This window comes from Chlorocebus sabaeus, chromosome X, assembly GCF_047675955.1.
Source record: "Chlorocebus sabaeus isolate Y175 chromosome X, mChlSab1.0.hap1, whole genome shotgun sequence".
Classification (NCBI taxonomy): domain Eukaryota; kingdom Metazoa; phylum Chordata; class Mammalia; order Primates; family Cercopithecidae; genus Chlorocebus; species Chlorocebus sabaeus.
In genome coordinates, this window is record NC_132933.1 from 39635087 (window position 1) to 39650544 (window position 15458).

Genomic DNA, 15458 nt, shown 5'->3' on the forward strand with positions numbered 1-15458 from the left:
TTTTTTTTTTTTTTGAGACAGAGTTTCACTCTTGTTGCCCAGGCTGGAGTACAATGGTGCAATCTCAGCTCACTGCAACCTCTGCCATCCAGGTTCAAGCGATTGTCCTGCCTCAGCCTCCCGAGAAGTTGAGATTGCAGGCATGTGCCACTACGCCTGGCGAATTTTGTATTTTTAGTAGACACAGAGACAGCGTTTCACCATGTTGGTCATGCTGGTCTCGAACTCCTGACCTCAGGTGATCCACCAGTCTTGGCATCCCAAAGTGCCGGGATTACAGGTGTGAGCCACCATGCCAGGCCTAGCCAATGATTTTAAGTAGAGGCATGATACCATGTTCATATTTGATAAAAATAACTCCCAGATGGTATGTAGAATGGGATGGAATGTAGAAGGTAACAATGTAGAAGTCCAGAAAAGTGCAGTTGTCATCTAAGTTCCATCTACATCAGAATTACCTGGGGAAAAGGGGGAAATGATTGTTAACTTCCAATTATCAGGGACCACCCCAGATCTACAAAATTAGAATTTCTAGGCACAGGGCTTAATCTACTTTTTCAAAAATACCCCCAGGAAGATGTCAGACCCACTAAATTCTGCTCTAAAGGAATAAGTTCTCATACTTTAGGGCTCACCAATATCACTTATGCATAGCTAGGTGATATTGGCTCCTACCCACTGGGATTCTGATTCTATATATCTGAAGCCCAGAAATCTTTACTTCTGAAAAGCTCCTCCATCTGCTCAGTTCTGGGGCAAAAATAAAAATAAGCATCTCCTCCGTTGATTCTGATAATTTTCCAAGTTTAAGAACTACAGAAAGGATTAATTGATATTGAGAATGGAAAGAGGATATTTTCTTCAGAAAACCTATTCATGATATAATAGATAAAATGCAATGCCAGATTTATATGTTAAAAGTGAGGAAAGAGTCAAAGACAGAAGGACTTAATGGAAAGAAAACGGGATTAAGATTCTGCACATCCTGCCTCTGTTCCTATTAGCTGTTGTGACCTTGGGCACATGATTTATTCCTCCCTCTGTGTTCTGTAGAATGTGAAAGAAATGAGTTAGACTTTATATGTGTTCCCAAATATGTTCTACAGGTGTTATACAGATGTGATACACTTGCACAATAATGGTTTGATGGGTAAATATTTTTGAAAAGTTAAATTTAACAAATGAAACAGTTTATTTATAGGTTAACATGTCAGAACACTTAATGTATTTACATCTACTGTAAAACTATAAAAAAGAGTTGAAAACGTGGTGTTTTACATACTTGACTGCAAACTTTTGTTTTTTGAGGAATATTTGATTTATTTAATCCTTTGCAGAACATAGGACTAAGTGATTTTTTAAGCTATTTTATCTAACTCCAAAGTGCTTTGAGTTCTGTAGTGCCTAGCCAAGGTGACTAAGAAAGAGGTGAAGCAATTAAGTAGGTATAAAACGGAAGAGACAGGGAAACATTCAGTTTAGGGGTTAAAGGGTCTTATGTGCCTTGGTTCACAAACGAAAGCACTTGTTGACATGATGATGGAATTATAAAGTCCTCAAGAATATGTAGTAAGTAAGTTTTCAAGAGACAAACATAAATCATTGGGAGTCTGAATTTGCAGCTCAGTGTCAGCCAGGTAACTTATCTTGCCTTCATGTTTATTGTGGTTTAAAATTGCTGTCTTTAGTTTTGAAAATTCATAATCATGAAATCTTCTTGCACTGCTTTTCCATCAAATATTACTTTTTTTTCTTTTTATGTGGTTTGGTTATACATTTAGAACCCCAATTGAGTGCAATGGGTTGACTAGTACACCAGGTTCCCTACTTTCCTTTTGGCTTTTTATCCTTAGTCTTTTTGGTCACACCATGTTCCTTTGCCTCACGCCATTTCTGGCTCATTGTCTGATTGCAAGCAAATCACTTAATCTTTCTGCAGATCAATTTATCTGTGTATAGAACAAGGGTGATATGCCTACCTCCTGCCTAACTTGGATGGATTTTATAAGGATTAATGAGCGAACCATTGAAAAGCAGTTGTAATTCCTAAGGGAGGGGAATCCTAGAAATATAATCCATTGTCCTCATTATTATGTTTCAGTTTTGTTGCAAAATAAGCCAGCATCCGCATTTTACCACCAGAAATCTTAGCGCACAGGTGGGAACTGTAATTATTTTAAAACTGCAAATGTTGAAACGTAGTTTAGCTATTTTTTTTCCATGGAATCACAAAATTGTAGCTCCAAAAATTGTCTCCACACATATGTTCCTCTTTTATAGAGTTCCTAAATGTGTTCATGAACTGTGTTTTTGAAGCTGTTTCTCTCCACTTTGTTGAAATGATGGAGAGGCTATTTTACAATTACGTTAGGTTGTCAGGCCTTAGTGTTAAGTGAATCAATACTGACATCGATCTTTTTTCTCTAAGACGGGAGGAGACATTACGTGCAACTAAAGTTAGGAAGAAATTCTGAGTCTAAGCTGTTGGTGTTACTTTGGCACAATGCAAAAATCAAATAAAATCCTTGATATTTGTGATAGGTGCCCTCCTAGGGAAAGAGAGGAAAGCTGTTTGGGATTTTCATGTCTGTTTATAAATTGGAGTAGTGAAACAGACCAAAAGAAAAAAAAAAGGTCGGTTGGTTCATGGATCTAGAAGAGCAGATTTGGAATTTGTGAAAAGATGCTTTAATTGTGAGACTTTTAATAACAGATTCATTCATTCCAAAATCTTTATTTAGTACTTACTGTGTGCCATCATCTATGAATTTTGAATAGGACCATTGCTATTTCAGCACCTAATACCACATTGTTGGGATTATTCAATGATTGTCAAGTTAATCTAAATTGGTAATGAACAAAAATAGGTTGTGCAACAGAAGATATCTTGCTTAATTTTCTTGTTTTAGGACTGTTTATTCTGTTTAGAAACAGAAGAAAGGAGGCCAATGGTATGAAATGTTAAAAATGCAATGAAATGACATTAGGAAATACTATGTTGGCACATGCAAATCACAGAAACTATCTCATGTTATATATAAGGCATGCTTGTATTGCCAGGGCAGAATATAACTGTCAAGAAATTTCAGGCAAAACCAAAATCAATGAAGTGTACCTCCAAAATTCGGAACTCACTGCCATTCTGTTACCAATTGTTCATGTTATTTTGTTCATAGAATATTGGCTACAAAATATTTTGAGACATAACCTTGAAAATATTTGTTCTTCGCAGTTATTACTGAACACATTAAAGAGTTTTTCTGGCAAATAAACAAATAAGCAATACAACAAAGAGATGATTTTACAATATATTTTGGGTTCTCTTCAATGGTTTCCATGACAATAGCATCATTGCCCTCAGTCTAATCACTGAGTTATTATGTTTGTCTTCAGATCTTTTCTTTATTCTCAAGTTGGCAGCTCTGACTTAGAGCAAGTGCACTCCTTACTTGTCATTAAGCACACTAATAATTATCAGTCTGATTTTATAGTTGGATAGTTTCACCTACCTTTATGTAACTTTGTGAGTGAACGATAAGAAAGAAACAGAGGAAGTTGAGTGACCAGGTTTCCTCTGGGTAATTACAATATCTCTCTGTGTGTGACTTAGAAAACACATTTAAAAATATTTTCCCAAAGAATTTTCCCTTTGCAGGTAGTCAGGAATGGGTTCTAATTTCTTCTTACCTAGGGATAGGCCTGGCAGAAGATGGCTGTGCACTTTTTTCATTTTGCCAAATTCATCTTGGCCAAATGTTTTCTTTCCCGTAGCTATTTTGTAGTTTGAATTGCCTTCATCTATAATTATCTTTCTCATATCCTGTCTCTCTAATCAGGTTCTTTATGGGTCCTGAAACACAGCTGGTATCCCCTGAGGGCTGATAGAGGCAGTGAGAGAATGAAAAAGCTACAAAGGGAATAACTGGATAAATACAACTTTCTGACTGTATTAAGTACCACTGGATTTAAAAATCATGGATCACTATTTCCCTCATAAGAACAAGTATAGGAAGGTAGTGTGTAGGTGTTTCCTTGAATGTTCTTATGTAAGAATTTCTTGTGGAATTTTAGTGATGTCCTTATTACAGAATTTTATTGTAATCTAATGAATTCTTTTGACACTTTTTCCCCTTTTATTCCATGATTATTTTGAGCTCTTCTTACAGGTCACATCTTTTCTACTAGTATTGGCTTTGTAATGGAAACACGGAGTTCACTGGGTGGTTCAGTAGTGGAGTTTGAAATAGAATAAAAAGAAAATTAGTTTAAATTTAGAAATGTGTGAACCTGATATGTAAATGTCGAGTATCTGGACACTCACCTATGTTAACTTATTTTGGTAAGGAAAGCCTAGGTCAGCTGCTGATACCAAATCTGAGTTCAGAGAAATAGAACATATACATTAATAAATAAAAATAAATATAAAAATAAACAAGTTCAGTGTTACATAGAAGTAAAATATGCTGGGATTTAAATGATATTAGGAATGTGTCCCTGACTCCAAATGTCTTGCTGTACCATTTTAGTTGCTCCAGTAATATTTATTAGTAATGATTAGGTTTTATCATTACTTGTCCAGTAATTCTCTTTAGCTAAAAATTTCCTTTGTACAGCACATCAATGATTTTTTAGAATGGACGAATTTATTAGACTATTCATCATCACAGATGAAGCTGAGGGAACATGAGGATACTGAATGGCTGGGGATGAAAAGGATGTTTTTAGAAGGAGAGAAAGAGTATCTGTGGTACAATACCTATTTTGCATGTTCACTTGACAACACTCTTTAGTCTTCAACTTTCCTCCCAAAGCTTATGCTGTAGCACTTGTTCAGAGCCTTATGAGTATTTCTAAGATGATTATAGGCCAAATAAGAGACAATGTGGAAGTCTGGAAATTCTGCATGCCTTGAAAAGTTGTATGTGATGAATTTGTTCATTTTTATTTTATATTTACATGAATAATTCGTAGGAGTATGTAACTTGGTGATGCTTTCAGTGAAGTTGCTGATTGTTGTATTTGCTTCTTATGTCTCAATGGTCAAAAAAAAAATGTATAACATGCTTATTCTAAAGTATTCAACAGGTGTTTCATTGGTTCTGATAGCCGGAGTCTACCTGGTGCAGCAAACAAACCCCAAATTCCAATTTCTATTTCCATATTTTTGACATTCATTTAATGTTCAACAAGACAAACTTTTACTCCTTTATATCCAAAAAAACTGAGACATGATGGCTTAACACCATTATTTCACATTCCAGACTATAGACCCCTTAGCTTTCCATTTGCTTTCATAATTAAATGAGAATAGCACATCACTTATATAAGGTAGTCTTTCAAATATCAATGACAGCTTTTTAAGACTGGTAATGTCTTGAGAAGTGAGCTTTTATAAGGAAACATCTGCCAATATTTCAGCCAAGTCTCAGGTATAATCTTGAACAATCAGATCTCTCGAAATATGATAAGTACCTAAGTGTATCAGAGGGTAAGTGGACATTTCAGCAAAGTTTTGATTGGTCAATTATGTATTCAGGAACTTAAGAAGATTTTAAGATTCATTAAATCTTCAAAATGGTCCTTTCAAACAGACAGAGTACACTCTCTAAGATGGGCATGAATGAACAGATATACAGAATTAACTTTTTATGAAGAAAATTTCTCTAGGTATATATATATTGAATAATTTGTTTTTGGTAGTAAATATGCAACTAATGAATTATTCTTTGAAATCACCAATGCTAAAACTAGTAAGAAGCAAATGAATAACTTGTAAAGACTCAAAAAGGATCTACCCATAAAAAAAGACAATGGGAAGTTTAGTGCTACATGTTCCAGAAATTCAGGAAGTATGAGGTTCTGTGGATGCAACAATCATCTCAATGTAAACGTTTTAATACCTTGATCTCATCTTACCTTGTGAAATGATGAAGTTATTACAGAAGAAGAAAGATATTTACAACCTCTACTTGGACTAATTCAAACCAGAGTGAACACTTTAGAAGATGCTTCTACTTGTCCCAAATAGGGAGAGATTGGAAATTAGAAATCTTATTAAGGGTTTCACTAAATTCACAAAGTGGAGAGAGATAAAGTTTAATGTATCAATTAGGGTTAGATCAAGAAATCAGAGCCACTCTATATATGCAAAGTATGAACGTTTTAGTTGGAGGAATTAAAAGTTATTCAACATTTGAAAGGAAAAACGGGGAGCAAAGGTCAAGGAAGCCACAACCAATTAATTCAGCCTTCCACATTGAAGCAGGTGGTTCTCCTAAGGTCATCCCAAAGCCACAACAGATCCCAGGAACATTTAGAAGATTCCCTAACTATTTCAATCTGCAGCAATGAAGTGAGGGTCTCAAGAATGTCCCTCGAAGCTGTTGTGAATGCCAGAAATGTTTGGAGGACTCTAACCAACTATAACCATACAAGTATGATATACAAAATGTGGATGATGGTGATTCTTAAGAAGTTCTGGAAGTTCTTTCAAACTTCATGTCTGCCCACTTGTCTGATTGCAGTTGTTTCCAGAGAGTAATGACCCCTCCTTCTCTTCTGTTTCCCATATTGTGTATGTCTTTCATTGGCAAATTTTAACATGAGGAAGGGTACTCTGGGAAATGTGATTCTCAGCTGTTTCACTGTATTTATTTCACTGTATATATAGGAGACTATGAGGGTGGTTGACACAGAGTTAATACTAGACAATATAGTGTACCTATTAAGATGTAGGTAATGAGGGAATTTCTTTTTCTACTAGAAAGTATCTATTCTTTAGCTGTTGAAAGGAATGGCAAAAACTACAATGACTTTTGCACCAACCTAGTATCAGCATAAGGGGCAACATTGATATTAGTCAAAGAGTCCCAGAATAAGGTAGTAAAGCTTTTGGGAGCTGATACATCACCATGATGAAACAATGTGGCCATCAGAGGAGCAACATTTAATTAAGTGAGGGATGAGTTGTTGTGATACTTGTTACCAGAAAGATTCATATTGGTGCTGGTGACATCCTTGTATACTATCCTGACAAGACATATTTAGCTGAGTACACATAGCCGGTGGAGGCAATATCAAATAACAGAAAAGATTTCAGGTGAAAAAGAGAAATAAAAAAGGCAGTAAATCTTAAGCTTTAAAAGAAATCTTGTATATCTGAAGGAGATTTCTGTATCCTCTACCTCTCAACCAACAAATTGGAACCAGAACAGATAATTAGCAGCTTGAGAAAGACTTCCCCTGCTCAAGGGTTTGAATTTCTAAAATTAGAGTGGGGCACACTTTTTCTATTTTTCTTCTCATTCATTTACTAGAAGCAACCTGTTGACTTGTAGAGAAGGGCAGATTTTCACAATGTTTGGCTTCATTCTTTATGGGGTGGGTCTCTTCCACTTTCAATGCACAGAGAACAATGTTGTTGACAGGTACATGGCTTAAGAAAATGTGTGTAATTGTAATAGTTGTTGATACTAAAAAGAAATGTTTTAATTCTTATATACTCTAGTTGGCAATCCTAGGGCATATCCCCAAACTTTGATAACAGTGTTATTTGGAAATTTTATTGTTACGATATAACATTTAGAAGTATTAACCAATATATTTTCCAATTTTCTTGAATGTCCTTTTACTTCGAAGCTCTCTCCATTTCAAACTAGACCTTGACATTCACTGCCTCAGGACACAAAGGTTATGGAAGAAATACAGAGAAAAAAAAATCAATTTAAAGTCTATTTTGAAACTAGTGGTAAAGAAACAGTTTAGAGAGGAAACTTTCAGAAGCCTAAACATTGAGAGTCAGAACCCAAAGTTGTAAAACATTGATTTGGAAGAATGCATAATGATGTATAAGCAAATTTTCCCACACCAAAGGAAATAAGAAATCCTCTGAACTGGAGGAAAACAGAATTTCTAAGAAGCAAGAGAGGAAGCTCTGGTTAGTACTTCTCAGAAGTGATTCTGAGAATTCCTCTTCACAAGCTGTGTCCTTCAGTTGGGGTGGGGGAAATAGAAACTGAAAATAGGTTTGGGGATCTGAAAGAGAGAAACACTCATGCTTTATACTTCAGGTGAAGTCCGAGGTGGTCATAAACCTTGAAAGGTCTCTGGTGCCACCATGGTTCAGCAGCAGTACCATGGAAATGGTGGTATGGTGGGTCTATGATAGAGGTCCTGATACGGTTCCAGTAGTTTTCTGAGGCCCAAGAGAGGGAGGGGAAGCTATCTAAATATTTTCTATCTGCTATTAGTAGAGAACATGGTAGCTAAGAAAAGAACGACAGACCTAAAGATAACAGAATTAGGAGGATACAGGCTATCTCACAAGGACCATTAGCTGGATATTATGTGGATTTCAGCAGATGCTAACAGGAATATTGGCCAAGGACCAAGAAATAGACACCCCTTCCCAACAATGCCATCGTATTAGACAGGCCCTTGGAACTTTCATATGCTGGGAAAAATGCAGGGTATGAGGAAGAAACACAACTTGACTGAGAAAAGCTTATATTCATTGAGTTAAGCTTGAATCACCTAAGATGAAGTGTTCAGCAGCAGAAAATGGAGGCTCGAGATATAAATTAGATTTCGTTTTAGGGAAACAAATTATTTTGCATACTAGAGTTTGTGTTTCATGGAATTTACAGTAACTACATATTTTACTCTGTGAACAGAGGACGTATATGACACATAGAGGATGGGAACGCATCAAGATGATTTAATCTAAAACTATTAAGTATTGTGGAACTAACAAAAACATCAATGCGATGCCAAGTAATCAGTGAAAGAAATGAGCTACATTTTCTATTTTAAAGGATGGCAGACATAGCACATTAATGAATACCTAGAGGGTTCTATTTTTCCCAGTTTCTCAGAAATTAGGCTAAAATGCAATCTGAGTTACCTCTTTTCTTGGCATAGATGTGCTCTTCAAAACGTGGCAGAATATGACTTAGCACTTTTAAGAGAACTTACATATGTTGAAGATGTTAAACTGAAATTGAACCTTTGAGAGTATTTCCCTGATATACCATATGCTATTCTTATTTAATAGGAATTTATATAATATTTAAATATTCAATCTGTCTTTGTCATTCTAACTTGCCCAACAACTTACATTTCCCACCATTTTGGCCAAGTGTCTCCAAAGCCTCTCATACAGGCTCATTCAGGCACTGGGAAATCGCCCTGTTCTTTAGGAGCTGCAGATGTTGAACTGTCAACTTTGATTCAGGTTGTCCTAGAAATAAAAGAATTTTATTTATTTTACTTTATTTTATTTTATTTTATTATTTCATTACTTCAAAAATGTGTTTATTTTTAAGCTTTGAATTTGATTAATTCATTTCTTACAAAATTTCTTGTACAACTGAAGACTAAATTAAGCCTTGACTGTATATATTGGCAAAGAGGGATACTTTATATTTTTGGTTAGTATAGCAAGATTTATGATAAGACTGGGTATCCATAGACATCTCAGGAATTCTGGGAAATTCATGATAGTCACCAGAAGTCTCATTTGCAAGAGTACCTCAGGTCCCATGGAAGAAAATGTGAAGTGGAATTTTAGTAGTATATTTATCAGGTCTCTGAAACCCCCATATTAAGAGCCTTGCACAAAAGAAAGAAGAAGACTTCCAGAGTTCTATGGGCATGGGTCTCAAAAATTCTGAGAATCATTTCTATTAAAAAGCAGTAGAACTTCTATATGGCACAATTTCAGGATTGGTTGAGCAATGTTAAGGCTATTGCATATGGGTCGTGAAAATTCTGAGAATAATTTCTATTATTAGGCATGGGTCTTGAAAAATAGAATAAAAAAGCAGTAGAACTTCCATATGGCACAATTTCAGGATTGGTTGAGCAATGTTAAGGCTATTGCACAATTTCTGGATTTGGCAAACTTTTCCCAACAGAGGGTGCTGTAAACCTGAAAGAGGAAGCCAACTTCCAGGGTACCAAATATTTGTGAGCTTTTAGAGGCCAAGTTGTCTCTTGACTGGAAAGGTCTCTTCTATCCAGCACAGAAATTGCTATGAATCTTGCTTAAGCAGTTGGAGGTTGGTGGTTGACTCTGAAGCAGCTATATAACACAACCAATGCTACAGCAGCAGCAGAGAGAAGTGGCCATACTCTGAGCATGAAGTACCTATAGGAAAACACAGGACTGTTTCCTTTCTGACCAATTCCTTTTTTTCAGAGGGAGATAAAAGGTAGGAACAGGGGATAGAGCATTTTTGGGGTCAGAATTTCAGTAAAATTTAAATTAGGTGGCATCAAGAACCAAATACATATAATTCAAACCCTAATTTTTTTTCAGTAATGAATATGACCTGGGAAATAAATTTATACTTTTAAAAATATCCATTTCATAATATGAAAACAACCTGTGTAAAACAGATGCTTTGGAAGAGGTGCAGGTAGGTAGCATAATTTGCTCAGCAAGTCCCTTCATATGCTTATAGTTAACATCAAAAGTAAGGCTGGGCACGGTGGCTCACACCTGTAATCCCAGCACTGTGGGAGGCGAAGGCGGGCAGATCACCTGAGGTTGGGAGTTCGAGACCAGCCTGACCAACATAGAGAAACCCTGTCTCTACTAAAAAATACAAAAATTGCCAGGCGTGGCGGTACGTGCCTGTAATCCCAGCTACTAGGGAGGCTGAGGCAGGAGAATCACTTGAACCCGGGAGGCGGAGTTTGCAGTGACCCAAGATGGTGCCATTGTACTCCAGCCCAGGCAACAAGAGTGAAACTCCATCTCAAAACAAAACAAAACAAAAGTAAGATCCAAATAAAACAACGGTATCATTTCCTTATACAATCATGTATTGAGCACTGACAATGCATCTGTACCATGCTAGGCACCAGGAATATACAAATGATTTGGATGCTTTCTCTGCCTCCTCTAAAAACAAAACCAAATCTCAATATTATTGACTCTTCTTATTGTGGCCATCACCTGAAGTTTAATCTGTAATTAACATATAAAGATATAAACAAACATGTATACATTTAAAAAATAATTATTTTAATTTATATTTTTAAGAAGGGATAGACACTAGCGAAATTTTGCAACCAGACATTTTTTAGGTGCTTAGAAAATTCTGTCTCAAACATTGATAGACACTATCAGAGAAGATTTAATGAATTTTGGTTAAAGATTCACAAATGGTGAAACTGGGTCTCAGTTTTTCAAGTTATATCCTCCTACCTTGTTTACTGGTAAGGAGCAAAATCAAAGGCAGGTAACTGAGCTTGTGTGTATTGGGGGGACTTTATCCCATTACTTGCTTGACTAGCAACAATTATTTATGTTGGAGATCAGTAAAATTCTTTGCAATGTATTTACTTCATGAAGAAAGTATTATGTAAAAATATTTTTTCAACATGAATTAATAATATGGCAGAAGTTAAAAGACCATCTTTTTCAGACCTACTTTTAAATCCACATGTTGAGAAAAAAGACCAAGGAGTTGAATCCAATCTCTACCCTCTACTACAAAACCCCATTGTTGTAACTCCCCTTAAATAAAATATTCCTTGCTTTCTCTGAAAGAAAAGAAAAAAAAGGCTCATTTTTAATGACACATCTCAAATGGTGGGATAATTCTGGAGATAATTCCCAACGTGTACAACAAATATGTGTTAATATCCTTAGGTATTTGAGTGAATGGAAATCCAGATGCTGGTGGTTGGATTGGCATGTTAATCTCCTGTCAGTCTAATCCATTCCAATTCCTAAGAAACCTAAACTCAAGAATAACACAAACCACTCAGTCCTACCCGTATAATTCTTTTTTTAACTTCTAGAGAAATAGCAGAGGCCATAAAACAAGAATGATGGAAAAGTTTACCATAGTTTTTCCTTGTCACTTATTTCGAAAGTCAGCTGCAATTTGTAATTTTCTCAGGTTGGTAAATGTGTCCAAATGGGGAATGCTCTGTAATCTGTCAAAACTTCACAGATGCCATCAGCAAAAGAGCATACACACTTAATGTGTCTGTTTAATCTTTTATTCTGCATGTGGAGCTATACCTTGAGTAAAGACTCACCAAACAGATATCATTCCTTCAAAAAATTCATTAAGACCTTTGTAAATAAACTCTTTCACATAGTAACAGAAGTGCATCATCTGGAGAGTGGTTGTGCTGATGCAAAGCATTTGAATCTGTTTTTTAGTTCCTATCTCAGATTGTTTCAGAGGCTGTGCAAACTACATAAACAGGAAGAAGTGAGAAAATGAAGCTCCAAGATACTTCTCACATCTTGAAAAATCACAGCTTTTTGATTCAATAGAACTCTAGTGGTGGCCAGAACTGAAATAATGGCAATGGGAAAGAGAAACAAAGGCATATTAGGGAGACTTTGGAGATGGACTGCATTTAGTTCTCTTTGCTTGTCCCTCCCCTCTTCTTTATCAGTGAATGTTGGGTGTCACAGTTTTTGATTCTTGCATCTCTTCTCTACCTGTACTCTTTCTCTAAGGCCTATGAGTCAGTCTTATAACCACAAATGTTATCTATACCCTACATTTCTGAAATCTCTCTCTATGTATACCTAATCTATCCCTGAAATGTCTAGATTGATATTCCTTCTGCATACTTGACATCTATACGTGGACGCCTCATGGGAGTCTGAAACTTACCTTTACCTCATACCTCTATCCACTTTTTCTGTTTCAGTCTTTCATATCTCTATAAATGGCAGTACAAGCAACCTAGATTTACAAACCAGGATGCTTGGAGTCATCCTTAATATTTTTCTTTCATTACCCTATGTGGACAATCATTCAGTGAGTACTGCTGTTTATAATTTCTAAATATAAATATCAAACACATCTGTTTCTTTTCATCTCTACTATCATCAACATAGTTTTGGCTACCAGCATGTCTCTCAGAGGCCATTTCTAGAGTCTCTTAAATGGTCTTTTTACTTCTGTTGCCTCCTCCACATCATTGCCACATGAAGAAGTCAAACAGGTCTTTTAAAAATATAACATTATATCATGTTTCTCTCTTGATTAAAACACCCATGACTTTTCTTCACTCTTAGGATAAAATCCAAATTAATTCCCAAGGCCTACAAGGTCTTGAGTGGTCCATCCCCTACCTACTAATTCAACTCAGTGTGGGTCATTCTGCCCTTGCTCACCACTCTACGGTCATACAGGCCTCCTTTCGGTTCATGGCACATGACAGGCCCCTCCCCACTCCAGAGCTTTCATACGTGCTCATCCCTTCCATCTAGAATAGATTTCCCTCTCTTGCCTGCACGAGTGGCTCATTATCATTCTTCAGGACTACCTTAAGTGTTAACTCTTCAGAGACACCATCCCTAATATCATACCCACCATGGGGCCCTCATTATACTTCACCATCTGTTATGTATTCATCTCCTTCACCAAACATACTAATTTTATTTATATAATTACTTGATTTTTAAATTATTTCTCTTCTGTCGTTCCTACTAGAATGTGAACTCTATAAATTTAGGCATGGTATTTTTTTATTCCCCAATATATATTTACAACCTAATAAGTTCTCAATGACTATCAATACAAAAATGAATGACTATTGACAGAACCAGAACCAAAATATAATCCAGCATTCTTTCTACCTTGTTATTTATAGTTCTGTGCTCTCAGAAAATCTGACTAACGTTAACTCTACTTTTTAATCTCTGGAGAGATGTAGTGTCTAATATAATTGTAAATATGTACATGGGGCTGTTCAATATACATCTAATGTGAACATGTCAGATAAATCCATTTTCCAATGATAAAAATAACAACTATTCCTTAAGTGCTTTATATCATTCACTGCACTATCCTTTAAGTGCATGATTTCATGTAGTTCCTGAGAAATAGGTAATATTGTCCCATTTAACAGCTAAAGAAACTGAAGATTGGAGAGAGGTCAAGCATTTCACCTTATCCAATAAATTTGAAACCAATCTCATTTACTTCAAAGTCCACGCACCTGGTATTAATTGCATTATGACTGACTCTAATTCTCTCAAGAAAAGCCTTGTGCAATTCCTTCAGGAAGAAATGCACAGACGAAGGAGAAATCTCAGGGGGAAGCAGTAAAATGATAGCGTAGTGGTTCTGATCCTTTTATTATGGTCTTAATATAACTTTTAAAGGGTTAGGATGAAAGGTGAAATATTATGTGTTTTGCTTAGAGAGACCGATTAAAAAGGGAATAGAATATTTGAAGAACATTATCTGGGATAAGGCCACAGAATTTGAAGTCAGATTTTCATTTCAACACACTAAGTTTCTAACAATTGAATTCATCAGAATTTCATAGGGCATCCAGCAATATGTATTCTAAGTAATGACTTCTCAGAGTCCTTTCTCATTACTTAAAGTACATTTGATACTCATGGATATTGGGGTGATCATGTTTTATAAATACAAGGGATTGATATTTCAGATATCTTGGATTATAGTTTCATTTCTCTCATTCTGACTTTTTTGTTTTTCATTTTTAGTGGTACGTTTTAAAGAGCAGAAGTTTTCAATTTCAATGAACTCCAATTTATTATTTATATTATACTAAGAATTATATTTTCAGCATCACATCTAAAAATTCTTTGAACAACTTAAAGTCATAAAGATTTTATCCCCTTTTTTCTAAAAATTATAAGTTTTAGCTCTTAAATTTAGGTCTATAATCAATATGGAGGTATTTTTTGCATATTATCTGAGGCAAAGGTCTAAGTTCATTTTTTTTTTAATATGGATATCCAGTTGTCTCCAGTACCGTTTGTTGAAATAATTATTATTTCTCCATTGGATTGTCTTGGTAAAATCAACTTATCAAGAATGTAAGTGTTTCTTTCTGGCTCCTTAATTCTGTCTCATTGATCTATAGGTATGCCCTTATACCAGTCTTATATAGTCTACATACAGCCTATGCTTTTGTAAGTATACTATACCTGCTTCCATTGAAATATAATCCCTTTTACTTGATTAATTTGCAATCTTGATTGAAAGACAAGTCTAAGTTGAAGATGTATTTTGTAATTGATAAAATAAAATGCCTCATAAGAGTAGATAATAGAGGGTTGTAGGCAAGATGGCCGAATAGGAAAAGCTGTGGTCCGCAGCTCCCAGCAAGATCAACGCAGAAGGTGTGTGATTTCTGCATTTCCATCTGAGGTACCCAGCTCATTTCACTGGGACTGGTTACACAGTGGGTGCAGCCCACGAAGGGCAAGCCGAAGCAGGGTGGGGCGTCACCTCACTCAGGAAGCTCAAGGCATTGGGAAGCTCCCTCCCCTAGCCAAGGGAAGCCTTGAGGGACTGTGCGGTGAGGAACAGTGCATTCTAGCCCAGACACTATGCTTTTCTCACTGTCTTCGCAACCCACAGAACAGGAGATTCCCTCAGGTGCTTATGCCACCAGGGCCCTGAGTTTCAAGCAAAAAACTGGGTGGCTATTTGGGCAGA